General features: G+C 39.9%; 1 long non-coding RNA gene across 1 annotated transcript in view; it reads right to left on the reverse strand.

The window, feature by feature from the left end:
• Window positions 1–5147: 5147 nt before the first annotated feature.
• Window positions 5148–13222, reverse strand: part of LOC117223067 (uncharacterized) — a 150256-nt gene continuing 142181 nt past the window's right edge. The window contains exon 3 of the long non-coding RNA XR_004490833.2: window positions 5148–6024. This is a non-coding gene — a long non-coding RNA (uncharacterized LOC117223067). The remainder of the gene's footprint in view (window positions 6025–13222) is intronic.

Raw genomic sequence — 13222 nt, forward strand, 5'->3', positions numbered from 1 at the left:
ATGTCTCTCTAATTGACGCTCAGATTGTCCACAGAAATGGACAATTTGGGAAGAGGAGATACGATTATTCGAGCCTTGCGGTTTATTTTTATAGTTATAAAATTGTCCACAATTATGAAAACGAGCCGCAAGGCTCGAATAATCGTGTCACCTCTTCCCAAATTGTCCATTTTTCTGCACAATTTGAGCGTCAGTAAGGGAGACATTACTGTATTTTGTCAGTGATAGACCTTCTCGCAATTCATCGACTGCAAGTGAATTTTTCCGTACTTGTCAGACCTATTCTACTTGCGCGATCATTATTTTATTCGTCTGCCATAACTCTTTCTTACTCTACTCAGCCGATTGCTCGACCTTGATTACTCGACCTTCCTCCCCTTGCTTGCTCATAAATCGTCCCCACTCTATTTGTCCAATTTATTCCACCCGTCCGAATATTACTTTAATTCGATTCGTCTGTTCATAATTCAATTCAATTCTGATCGGCTGACTTAGAGATCTCCCTATTCTATTTTTCGGATAATTGGTTGATCTTCTCGATTCGATTGATCCTATATGCATATCATTCTACTTGCACAGTCATAGGTTATCGTTATCCTTGTCTAGACATAAATCATCCTATCTCATTTATCTGATCATACGTCGTTTCCATTCTATTTACCTGGCTAAATCCTCTCGTCTGGACGTATCTTGTACCCTATTCTACTGAAACAGCCGGAGATGGTTCTGATTCTACTTGTCCGATTACAGGTCGTGCTTATTCTTCTTGTCTGATCAGGGATTAGCCTATCTTGCCACTTTCATAGGTACATCGCACACGGTTATATAAAATACTACTTTCAACAGGAGCGTAGACGATCGCAAATTGCTCTCTGCGACTATCAAAGAAATATTCTCGATATTAATCGAGAGTAAGTTAGACATACAATTAAACGAAATATATCACGAAAAGTAAAAGTCGCTTGATCAATTATAGCAATTACAGAGTCACTGTCAGTACATTTATCAATCGTATAAGTGTGCGGTTAAATACCTAATATCGCAATACTATCAAATTGCTCCGAGTTCAAGAGCTTTTAATTGCTCAATAATTAGAGTCACGATCAGTATACTGATCACTTCTGTAAATAACTAATCAAAAATCCTCTGTATCGATATTTTCAAATTGCGTACACACAGAGTTCAAGATAGAGCTATTCGACTCTTAACCAATTGTAATAACTAGAATCAGTATATTGATCACTTCGATAAATAAACAATTTAAAACTCGGTACCCTAATATTTTAAAATTGAGCAGAGTTCAAACGAGAGAGAGAGAGAGAGAGAGAGAGAGAGAGCTTTCCAATCATAAAACAATTAAAATAAGTACAGTCGCTCTTGCGAATAAATAATTAGACTACTGTTATAAACGAATAATTGAAAACCCAGTATCCTAATATTTTTTAATTTTGTAAAGAGAGAGAAAGCTTTCCAATCATAAAACAATTAAAATAAGTACAGTCGCTCTTGCGAATAAATAATTAGACTACTGTTATAAATAAATAATTGAAAACCCAGTATCCTAATATTTTTTAATTCTGTGAAGAGAGAGAGAGAGAGAGAGAGAGAGAGAGAGAGAGCTTTCCAATCATAAAACAATTAAAATAAGTACAGTCGCTTTTGCGAATAAATAATTAGACTACTATTATAAACGAATAATTGAAAACCCAGTATCCTAATATTTTTTAATTTTGTGAAGAGAGAGAGAGAGAGAGAGAGAGAGAGCTTTCCAATCATAAAACAATTAAAATAAGTACAGTCGCTCTTGCGAATAAATAATTAGACTACTGTTATAAACGAATAATTGAAAACCCAGTATCCTAATATTTTTTAATCTTGTAAACTCAAAGTTCGATTGAGAGCTTGCCAAGCCCCGATTGAATTTAGCAGCTGGTATCGTTTTAGTATTAATGTGTAGGTCATCGAATCGATCGCGGCAGTGTCAAGCGATCGAGGGAACGACTTGTCAAATATTACGCCACCGCGAAGCTAATAATCAAAGCATAGCACGCCCGCGGCGAAAACTAGGCAAGTGGACGGCCGGTGTTTCTCGCTCGGGCCACTCCGGCCCGAATAACTCTTCCATCGGCGGATCAATGAAATCCAAATAAGAGGCGGTATCCCGGAACAGCCTCATCCGGCCTCTTTTCTTCGACAGTGTCGGGCAAGGGATCGCGGAGCCTCTTTTCCCACCCCGAGTTCGAAAGCACGAATGTAGGCCAGCCGGTCGACCAGATGGAATCTATCAACTATATAAAACACAATGTACTGATGCACGCGTCCCGCTTTCAACACGAACGCCTCGTTACATATGAATGCGACCGAGTAAACACCTACTCGTGTAATGCCACATGCGCGACAATAAGGCGGCTCGTACGCTGGACGGTCGTCCCTGAAAAAAATGCCGGGGCTGAGCTGTGAAAAACACGAAGCTTGCATTAACCAACGGAATACGGCAGTTGACAATTTTATAAGGTGTCCTGAATATCCTCGGTACAAGCGGGAGGACGTTCGAGGATTCTTATCAACGCTACAATTTTATTGGACGAATAAAAATAACTTGTTTCCGCGTGTTTCTCTCGCGAAGCTGCGAAAATTATCAAAATGTTTCTGCGAGAAATTTTTTTCAATAAACTTTCTTAGTCGAGCATACGTTGTAAGTACGTATCTTGTCGTTGTTATAAAACAGTATGTATCAGCTGTGTTTAGCAATTAATTGTACTAGTGTTATAAAAATTAAAATACGTGATATACAGTATCACAAAGGTGTTCCATGATTATGTTAACACTTGGAAGTGTTATTATTATATTATTATAATTATTACTATATTATTATAATTCTTGAGGTCATTCGAAGTAACTTTTTCCTTAGCGAAAATGCAATCCGCGGCTTTGTTTACGAGTTATTAACGAAAAACAGTGACCAATGAAAGGAGAGCTCGGCTGGCGCTAGGCGGCCGAGTCAACGGCGCCAGCGGTCGAGCGGACGAATTCCAGCTCAGCTGGCGCTCGGCTGCCTCGCGTCAACCGATCTCGTCTCTTATTGGTCACCGTTTTTCATTAATAACTCGTAAACGAAGTCGCGGATTGCATTTTCGCTAAGGAATAAGTTACTTCAAATGACCTCAGCAATCGCTACTTTCCAAGTGTCAATATAATTATGGGACACCCTGTAGACGAAGCCATTTAAAGTAAAATATATTTTACTTCTGATTTATTTTTTCTCATATTATTTCACTTCTCGTGTACTTTTAGATGTCATTCCACTAAAAGAATTGTACAATATTAAAAAGACAGAAATATTAATTAATGTAAGGTCTAACACGATTACGTAATAATGATAATCATTGAGATACAATATCCAAACTAAATAGCAATATTTTTTGTCACGTCGCTAAAGACGCGTACCGTTTTAATAGCATATTATTTGTAATTCCTACTGCTATTTATCTTCCAGTACGTTCAGTTCTTATTTCATAAATTACATCGTCCTCGTTTTTCAAGCTGATATCTTCGCTATAGAATCGTTGAATTAATTATTGACCGGTGGGTTATACTAGCAACGTCATCGCCGTGCACATGACAAATTCTTTTCTTGTTTCCCCAACACTTTCTTCCTGTCGGAAATAAAGAGACGTTAAATGACGAAAACAAATGTTTCTGCTCGTACGATTCTAAATGTACTTCATCCTAATAAAACTAATCCTAATAAAAGCAACCGACTGAAATTGATGACGATATATTCGTCGTCCGTCGTTAACGTGATATATTTATTTATTCCAGTTGTAAAGAACAGTTCGAAATATCGTGCCCCGAAATAAATAAATACCAATAGTCGTCGAAATCAACGAATTTATTGCACTACCGAATAGTTTATTCAATGTTTTCGAAGATATTTTTGTACTACTTTTTTGGTTCGTCGAAAGATATTTTCAGTTTTTTTAAGAGGATTTTTAGCTATTTTCCAAGAGGATCATATTAAAAAATATATATATATATATTGTAATATCATAATGTAATAATATAATATGTAATAATAATAATAATAATAATAATAATAATAATAATAATAATAATAATAATAATAATAATATCAATATGTAATAATATAATAAATATTATTATTAAATTTATTATTATATTATATTATTATTATTATAAATATTATTACATTATTATTATTATAATATAATTATAGAAGTTACGTAAAATAGAAAATTTGGCGAAGTTAAATAAAATTTTCCTATCAAAATTTTATTTAACTTCGCCAAATTTTCTATTTTACGTAGCTTCCGTACTTGTTCTGCAAAGCAACTGAATTGACGCGAGTTGATTGCTTTATAAGAATGGCAAGATCGTATCTTTTTAGACCTCTCGTTATTTTCGTTACAATGTATGCTTGAATTATTAAATTCGTCGAATCATTTTCTACGAAAGAGTCTTTATAACTTCGATACCTTGAAAACAAAATACGTATACGTAAACTGGTCACTTATACATAATTGAACGCACTTTGCTCTCAATTATATTTAGATGCGAACACCATGACGTAGTCGACGTTCCACTCCCATTGCCTCGGAAACTTTTCAATGCCGTTTCTGCGACGCGCAGATTCTTTGATACATTTCCTTCCATCGCCGAGATCCGAAACACCGTTCTAAAATATTTGGGACCATCGTTGTTCCGACACCGCATCGTCCCTGAAAAGGCGACACGAATTTCGGGTTCGCTACAACCACGTTATTCCTCGGTTGGAACTCGTAAAGTACGCAATCTCGTAAATGCACTTTTTCCGGCGACACGTTTTCTGTTGTGTCGCTGCTGGTAAACTAATTACTGGATTTTTAAAACTACCATGCGCGCGGCATGTCAGACGGGAAAGGCGCTTTAATAGTCATTCAATGCATCCTGTTTCGTTGCTTCGCGTGTTCAGAGATCACTGTGCCTTTGAAAACGAACGTAACCTTTGTTCGTTAACCTTTGACGTTTACGTAGATCAAAGTATTCACGCAAATATACGGGAAAATGGATTAATGGCTCGCTGGAGGAGTAGACAAATATGTGTCATTTCTCAATGCACGATATGAAAAAATATCGAGCTTTCCGAAATTTGTATAGAGAATTCAATATTTTACTAAAACAACGGAAAATTTTTGCCATTTACAATGTTTCTTCTAATTTCAGAAATTTCACGGTTATTCGACCGAATGTCTTTCACTGTCGATTTTTGGATATCGATAACTACAAATAACGCGTGTCAAACAGTTTTTCCGTAATATTTTGTATCGGTTTCATCGAAATCCTTAAATACAAAATACTATTGTCCAACGTATGATTTAAACGACTAGAACATTTTAGTAAATCAAAAAGAACGTTCCAGAAATAAAGCATGGTTTCGGCAGATGTCGTACGAACGGTATAGTTTCTACTTAAAATGAATCTATGCTGCATGCTGTACAATCTATCCAACGCGTTGCAAGACCTCTCATTTCATAAAAAATAAAAATCAGGATTCCAAATTATTGAACAGTTCGAACCAATATTTTATTTCATTGTCGTACCTTCGAGATTACAATTTCACCGACGGTACGTCGAAGAACGTCCGTCAGATTAATATTGCATGCAGTTTCTACTGCACTTCGCGTTCTATTTCAAACTCGCGTATCAAATATTGTACGAATTTACTTCCTCTCTCCATCGGCGCGTTTATCAGATCAAATGATCGCCGCGAACGAGAACGTAACTCACGATAGAGCCCAAATGAGACAGTAAATGGTAGAGTGACATTTACGCTCTCGAATGGTATACCGCGTAAAAACATAAATTGAAAATGTCTGCTATATACGAACGCTCTAAGTATAACAGATCGGACGGTCGCGATTTATTCCGGGATAACCTAATAATAATTTCCCAGTTACTCGACGCAATATTTCTCGCTGCGAATTTTGGCGGTGGTCCCCATTCCTGCCGCGGCAACGCCGATCACTGAAAGAAAAGAAAGAAGAGATTTAAATCCAACATACTAATCCAATCCTTTCTCGTCGCGTTAGATTATTATAATCCGCAGATTCTCTGTATTCGTGCCGCCCAATCGACCGCGACGAAATACAGTCGTGTTTCAATTTTATTTAATAATAGCGGTATCTTCCGTTTAATTAACCGTGGTACTCAAAGGATTAAACGAGTATCTGCTTTACCTACTCTCTGTTTCCTTGATTAATGCATGAAAATGAATATTTACGCGGACACCCGCGGCGCTCTTATTATCGTTTTCATTTTATCACGTGTTGGTCGGTTGCATGTTCTATGAATACATGAAGACCTCAGTTTATTCATTATTATTCCCCTGTCTCATTATCGCCGTACGGTAGATAGGATCGAGCCGTGGGGCAATGAAATGATCGCGAAATCGTGGCTATTACTTTCTACGATCACGCCACCGGTTTCGAGTTGCACCACTGTGCAGAGAAAATTTGTATATAAAAGTTATCGATATTATGGATCTTCGACGCCGATTCCGTCATTCTTGCAATCGTTACTCCGAACTTCGTTCACATAGAAATACATACATCGTAGCAAAAACTTGGTATTCTTTGTATTGCTGATTTTTTGCGTCGTGACAACAATGAGGAAGCGACATTCAAAGCAGTGAACGGAATCACAAAGAATTTCAGAATATCAATAATATTATTCTTAACTCATTAATGTCATTGTTATACTGCGAATTTCATGCTTTTGCTGTGAAAATAGATGCTGTTTAAAATGCTCGAATAATTAAGAGAATTTCGAATTGTTAAAGACGGAGAGAACGATTTTACTTGACATAAAATTACATTTCTATTTGGCTCTCGTTTATTCGTCGCGTTACATCGTGATTGTTTTCTTCCTTGAAACGAACTCGAATTCTGTTCATTAATAGTTAAATTCTCATTACACCGATGTTATTGGAAACGCGTATGTAAAAATGTTATGTAGAAGATTCAATAGAGAACTACAATAAATTAGCGAATCAAAGAATTTCAGAATATCAATAATATTATTCTTAACTCATTAATGTCATTGTTAGACTTCGAATTTTATACCTTTACTGTGAAAATAGATGCTGTTTAAAATGCTCGAATAATTCAGAGAATTTAGAATTGTTAAAGACGGAGAGAACGATTTTACTTGACATAAAATTACATTTCTATTTGGCTCTCGTTTATTCGTCGTGTTACATCGTGATTGTTTTCTTTCTTAAAACGAACTCGAATTCTGTTCATTAATAGTTAAATTCTCATTACACCGATGTTATTGGAAACTTGTATGTAAAAATGTTATGTAGAAGATTGAATAGAGAACTACAATAAATTAGCGAATCAAAGAATTTCAGAATATCAATAATATTATTCTCAACTCATTAATGTCATTGTTAGACTGCGGATTTTATACTTTTGCTGTGAAAATAGATGCTGTTTAAAATGCTCGAATAATTAAGAGAATTTAGAATTGTTAAAGACGGGGAGAACGATATAACTTGACATAAAATTACATTTCTATTTGGCTCTCGTTTATTCGTCGCGTTACGTCGTGATTGTTTTCTTCCTTAAAACGAACTTGAATTCTGTTCATTAATAGTTAAATTCTCATTACACCGATGTTATTGGAAACGCGTACGTAAAAATGTTATGTAGAAGATGAAACTGAATAGAGAACTACAATAAATTAGCGCATCAAATTTCAATAACTAGCAATTCTGCTACCCGAACGCTCGTGTCTCTTTCATCAATTTAGATAATCAAAGTTCCGCCGTGTCGCCGTTCCGTACGCTCGCAATTATCTTATGCGCGCCACGCCACGGGGTCGCTGGTTTCAACCCATTAATGCAAATCATTATACTCGGAAAAACTGTGTCTGCTGTTCGCTGGCAAAGAGCGGTCCAGGATTAACCTGATTTCAACAACAGCTGTATAAAAAATGTCGGAATCCATCCGATTGAAAAAAAAACGGTGACGTTTCGTGCGGAACAACGCAGGCTTCCCCTCGCTCGTCGCTTGTAAATAGTAAACAGGGGAGAGAGAGAGGATTACGTTGCCGCGTCCGAGGGAAATTCCAGCGCGAGAGATAAACGTTGAGACGCGTGTCTAATGTTGCACGCGGAGGCTTATCAAACCTCGCGCCCCGTTATCGCGCGCCACGGAATAAATACCGCTGTTGGGCAGCTTTTTTTTTATTCCTTTTTTTTCCCCCCCGTTACACCGTGTGCACGCACCGGCACCCCAGCAACGCCCGCGGATACTAACGCTCGCCGCTGCTGAAAGCCGGAAACCAAATGTTTGCGTACAGTTTTATTTTCCTCGGGAAAACGACAAGATAAAGTGCTTCGCCATTTATTAACGTAATGACGGGCGTAGATTAATTCTCGCTCGGCGTTAGAGTCATCGTCGGCTGAAGAACGAAGCGCGAGCGCAGCGCAGCGCCCATCGAAATCGAATGACCTACATTCCCCGGGTCCTGTGTTCTCGCGACGTGAAATATTTAAAAACGCTTGTAATCGTAATTAAGTGCGCGTTGTCGCATGCGCGAATGTATCAATGACGCACGGTGATTACCGTTGCCCTCACTCGGATACGCCGACTTTTGTTGCGTTCACATTAATTATAATGTTTATAGTAATGCATAGGACACGAGACACATTTAATACTAATTGAAATTAATTAAACGTATTACCACGCTGCGAGCCGCGCGAATTTTCCGTGCTCCATGTAAGACTTATTTTCCACGAATTTAATATGTACGGATATATTTAATGGTAATGGAAATTAATTTAATTAATTAAATGCGCGCGCACGTTGGCCTGTCGCGCGGATTTTATGCATTTTGCATTAGAAGCGGTTGTTTTGCCTATGGCACGGATTACGTTCTTTACAGTTGGGAATCAGAATAGCAATGATTCATCGTTCGGTACTACAGTTTTTTTTTTAGAATGGATTTACGACAGAATTGTAAATCTTGTATATTTCGATCGTTATAATTTTGTAATACAGAATTGTACAACAATAAACCCGGATTTATTTTGAAGCTAGAAACCTCTATTTTCGCAATCGATCGATGAAATTTTGCGACATCTGTAATAATTTATATCTTACTAAATATTCATTTGTGTAGATTCAGCTATTACACCGCGCATAAATATTCGCGCTGCTCGCATAGTAATCCGAAATCGATGAAACAATAGAATACACGCGACTTGTCTACGCCGTGCGATAAAAGACATCGCCTCTAAAGCATCTCTGACAAATCTGAATCAATTGCAATTGTTTAGAAAGTAGAACCGCAGCCGGTTCAAGACGCGGGAATTGCAACACTTCGCACTGGTCGCTAACGATTTCGTTGGCGATCCGGCGTTAAGCCCGAAAGAAAAACAGGGAAAATGTCACACGAAGCTTGTGAAAACACGCGCGCCCCCCGTCTCTTCTCGAGCGAGCTATGTTGATCGACGCAAAAAAAAAAGAGAAAAAGAAGGGGTAAGCTCCCCGTGGACGGTTACAAATCAATGAAACCGAGCTCCGTATCCTGTTGCGAGGTATCCGCATCGGAGTTGGGGAACGGCAGCTTACTTGACCGGTTGAAAATGCGGGATTCAACCGTGAACTATCGGCAGAAGTCGATTGAAAGCGCGTGGGTTAAAATGACCGGCCTGTGGATCGCGGCACGAAACAAACAGGTCGGAGATCACGTTGCGCGGCGGCATTCAACGGTCTCGTTAGAATCCCATCGCCGTCGAAAGGGGCAGGTTTTTTCTACAGTACGGGGCACACAAATCGTTCGGTTAAACGTTCGAGTGCTCATCGATTTCCGGTTGAATGACGATCGGCAGCCGGGTACATTCAGAGCTAATTCCGGGACGGAAGAATAATGCCGCAGCGGGCACGACACACGGGTAATTGCCTCGGGGGCTCGCTGATCAATGTTTTAAACAATAAACCAAGGGGGGAAACGCGCGCGCGCGCGCGCGTGTGCGCGCACGCGGCACAATTGCGCCACGGCTGCCACGGCGGAATCCGTTCGCGGAAATTTCGCCGGTGATTATGCTTCATGAATTTCAATCGCGGCTCCAGATTAAGATCGTTCAAAATTGACCGGCCGCCGCGCCGGCCGGCGCAATTGCCCGAATCGCCGAACTTCGCTCGATTTGCGTATTTATGATGCGCATATCCAACAATCGCCGATGGTAATCGTGTCCGCTGATGGCCGAAAGATTGACCAAGCGATCGCGCGAATTAAAGGGAAGAGCGCATTAAATCGCGCGCGGCGCCGCGCCGGCTGGATTTCGCGTCGCTCGGCTCCCGCGATCGGTTTTATCGCGAATCTCACGGTACATTGGACCTTTCTTCGGCAATTGGAACGGCGGAAGAGGTAACTGCAGGGACTCCCGTATTTACATAGAGTTCGCCATCCTTCCGTAGACGATGACTTACGCGGGAACGTATCCGAGTGGTAATCGTTGATTCTCATGGAACCTGCGGTATACGCTCCCGAAAGATAGCGCACAGGTATTATCGTTAACCCCTTGCTGTACATTGACGAGCCGGGATCGTTGCTGGAAATTTCTGGTAATAACCTCTGTTATGCATGCCACTCGTGTAAAGCAGAATGAAATTGTATAAACGTAAATGAAAATCTTCATTTTCTATTGCGAAATCGTTACCGTCGAAAAAGTTCTCGGCATTGTCACTGTGAAGAAAATTCAAGGCGAGCGATTAATTCCTCAGTGACGGATTCGGTAGCTCGGTTCGAATTCTATGAATTACCTGTTCATAATATAATATCTCAAGAAGTTAAAAGTGTGCCTAGACGAATTAACGCACGAAGAGAATTTTTTGTTGTTGGAATTGTAGCACGCGGCGTTTTTCATTGCAGTCGCGGAAAAATTTGTGCCCGCCCGATTATCAGAAATTTTCCAGATACACTTCCCCTATTGTAAAAGCGTCGGAACTAAAGACACCGCGTGCATTTAGCGGAGGTGTTCCCGCGGATCTGTTTCCGATATCCGTGGCAGCCGAACGAAATGAAGGGGGCGGGGCGGTTCGTGGGCGATTTCACGGATATTCCGCCCCGAAGGTAGCGGCGTATGAATCAAATTAAATAAAGAGACGCGGATCGAGGCGCGATAACGAATGCTCCTCCACGGCGAACGGCGGGCGGGCCGGGTCGGGCCGGGCCGTTCAAAAACTCGTGAAATACGATTTGCCACGGTCAATGGCGATGGCCGTCGATATCGGACAATCTGGCAGCGGCCACGTGGTACGTCATGCCGGTTGCCACGATATTTCGTAGGCAAATCGGGATACCGTGGCCGCCGTATCGACTACGCGGCGTCGCGACGCCAACGCGTTCGGCCAACGCCTTCGAGGAGACGAAGTTTCCCCGTGTCACTCTTAATAGCACTATTTATTGCGGTAATAACCGGTGCCCAAGAGTTCGCTGCCGCCCTGCTGCGCCGCGTCTCAGGGCGAACGTAACAGGAATATCGGCGCAATCCTCTTATCTTCCGGAATACTTACGAAGAATAGCGCCGCTCTAATAACTTTCGCCCGAGCAGAAAGATAAATGCCGTCGCGCGGCCGCGACTACGGAGCGGGACAAGGTGGTAAGATGTTTTACACGTTTCTACGTTTTACCAAGAGAAAAATGTGCGCTAATTGTACGTAGCGATATCTAATGCAGACTGCGAACCATCAGTTTCCGCGTCACTGATCTGCGATTGCTCTTGACTTAACACCGACCATACTACGATTCTACGATTATTACGAACCGTGAAGATACTTTCACTGGAAATTTTTCAATAAATTTCTCCATTCGGACATACGACAATATAAAAAATGGCAAAAAATCTTAGCAAATCGAATCCTATAACTTTTATAAGCCGATCACTTTTAACGTTCGGTTTTAGCGTTTACCGGTTATCTGTTGCAATCTCTTTGAAAAGCGTGCGCCAAAAATGTGTCGCAAGAAGTAAGCGACGACGAGTCTATCTAGATATTATATATACAGTTTTTTTATAACAATTATTAAAAATTTTGTATTTGTTTTACTTCGTCATGGCCTTTAATGATACAAATATCTTAAAATTTTGCGAATGTGTTTTAGTTTTCGCTAAAACTGCAATTCAAACAGCAAATTTTCGTCGAAAATTTACGTCGTGCATACAAAATATTGCCATTTCTTCGAGACAAGTATACTATAGGAATTCTGCGAATCTTAATATGCACGCGACGGGGTGGTGGAAACGAAATCTCAGTCCCCAGATACAATATTCGCTCTCTGTAATGTCGTTTTGTCGACCTTCTCATAATCGGATCACCATTCCCGTCTTATCATGGGATTAGCTGATAGCGGGGCTTGCTTTCCGGCGCTGTCCATTACGGGCGAGAGCAAGACGGAAGCCATCAGCCAATAAAACGATCACGTAATAGTGACCACTGCTCTCTATAATCGCGTAGCCGACCCCAAATACCGCGACTGTACGATGACTGTATTGCAAATGGAACTGTCGGGTTCGTGACTCTGCAAAATTGGAACATGATCGGGGAATCGCTGCGAAATTTCCAAACAGTGATATCTTTATTTGAGAATCGTATTGCTTGCGACGTGAAATCTTCAACTTCTATTGGATTGTGAGAACGCTGGCGGAACGAGCCCCAATTATCTGACAGTATTAATCCTTGGTAATACCGAAATTATCGTTACATTAATATTTTCTGGATTAAATTACATTGGAGTTGACGTTTTAATAAGGATAGCTCCTTCGTGATACGAAAACGTGAGATGTGGAATTCCGTGTAGTTGACATTTTAGACGCTGATTTTACCGGAGAAGCGTAAGCTGAAATTTGGAATCAAGATTCTGAATCGATACTGAAGTGCAGAACGTCTACAATAAATATTCATCAACTTCGGAAACGGAATAATTGATAAAATGTGATCGAGATTTCTATCAGAAGCAACATTTCATATCCTCTTTACGTTTACTTTTCTTAAAACGAAGAGCACTCTTTTATGCTACGTACGAGAAATCTTCAAGTTAATTTATAAAATAAGGATTCATATAACGAAGCTGAGAAAATAGCAAATATCCTTTCCTAATTTTAAGTGATCATATTTAAAATATCAAAATACTTAAGAAGTAAGTAAGTATGAAG

The sequence above is a fragment of the Megalopta genalis genome, chromosome 4, assembly GCF_051020955.1.
Source record: "Megalopta genalis isolate 19385.01 chromosome 4, iyMegGena1_principal, whole genome shotgun sequence".
In the NCBI taxonomy this organism is placed as follows: domain Eukaryota; kingdom Metazoa; phylum Arthropoda; class Insecta; order Hymenoptera; family Halictidae; genus Megalopta; species Megalopta genalis.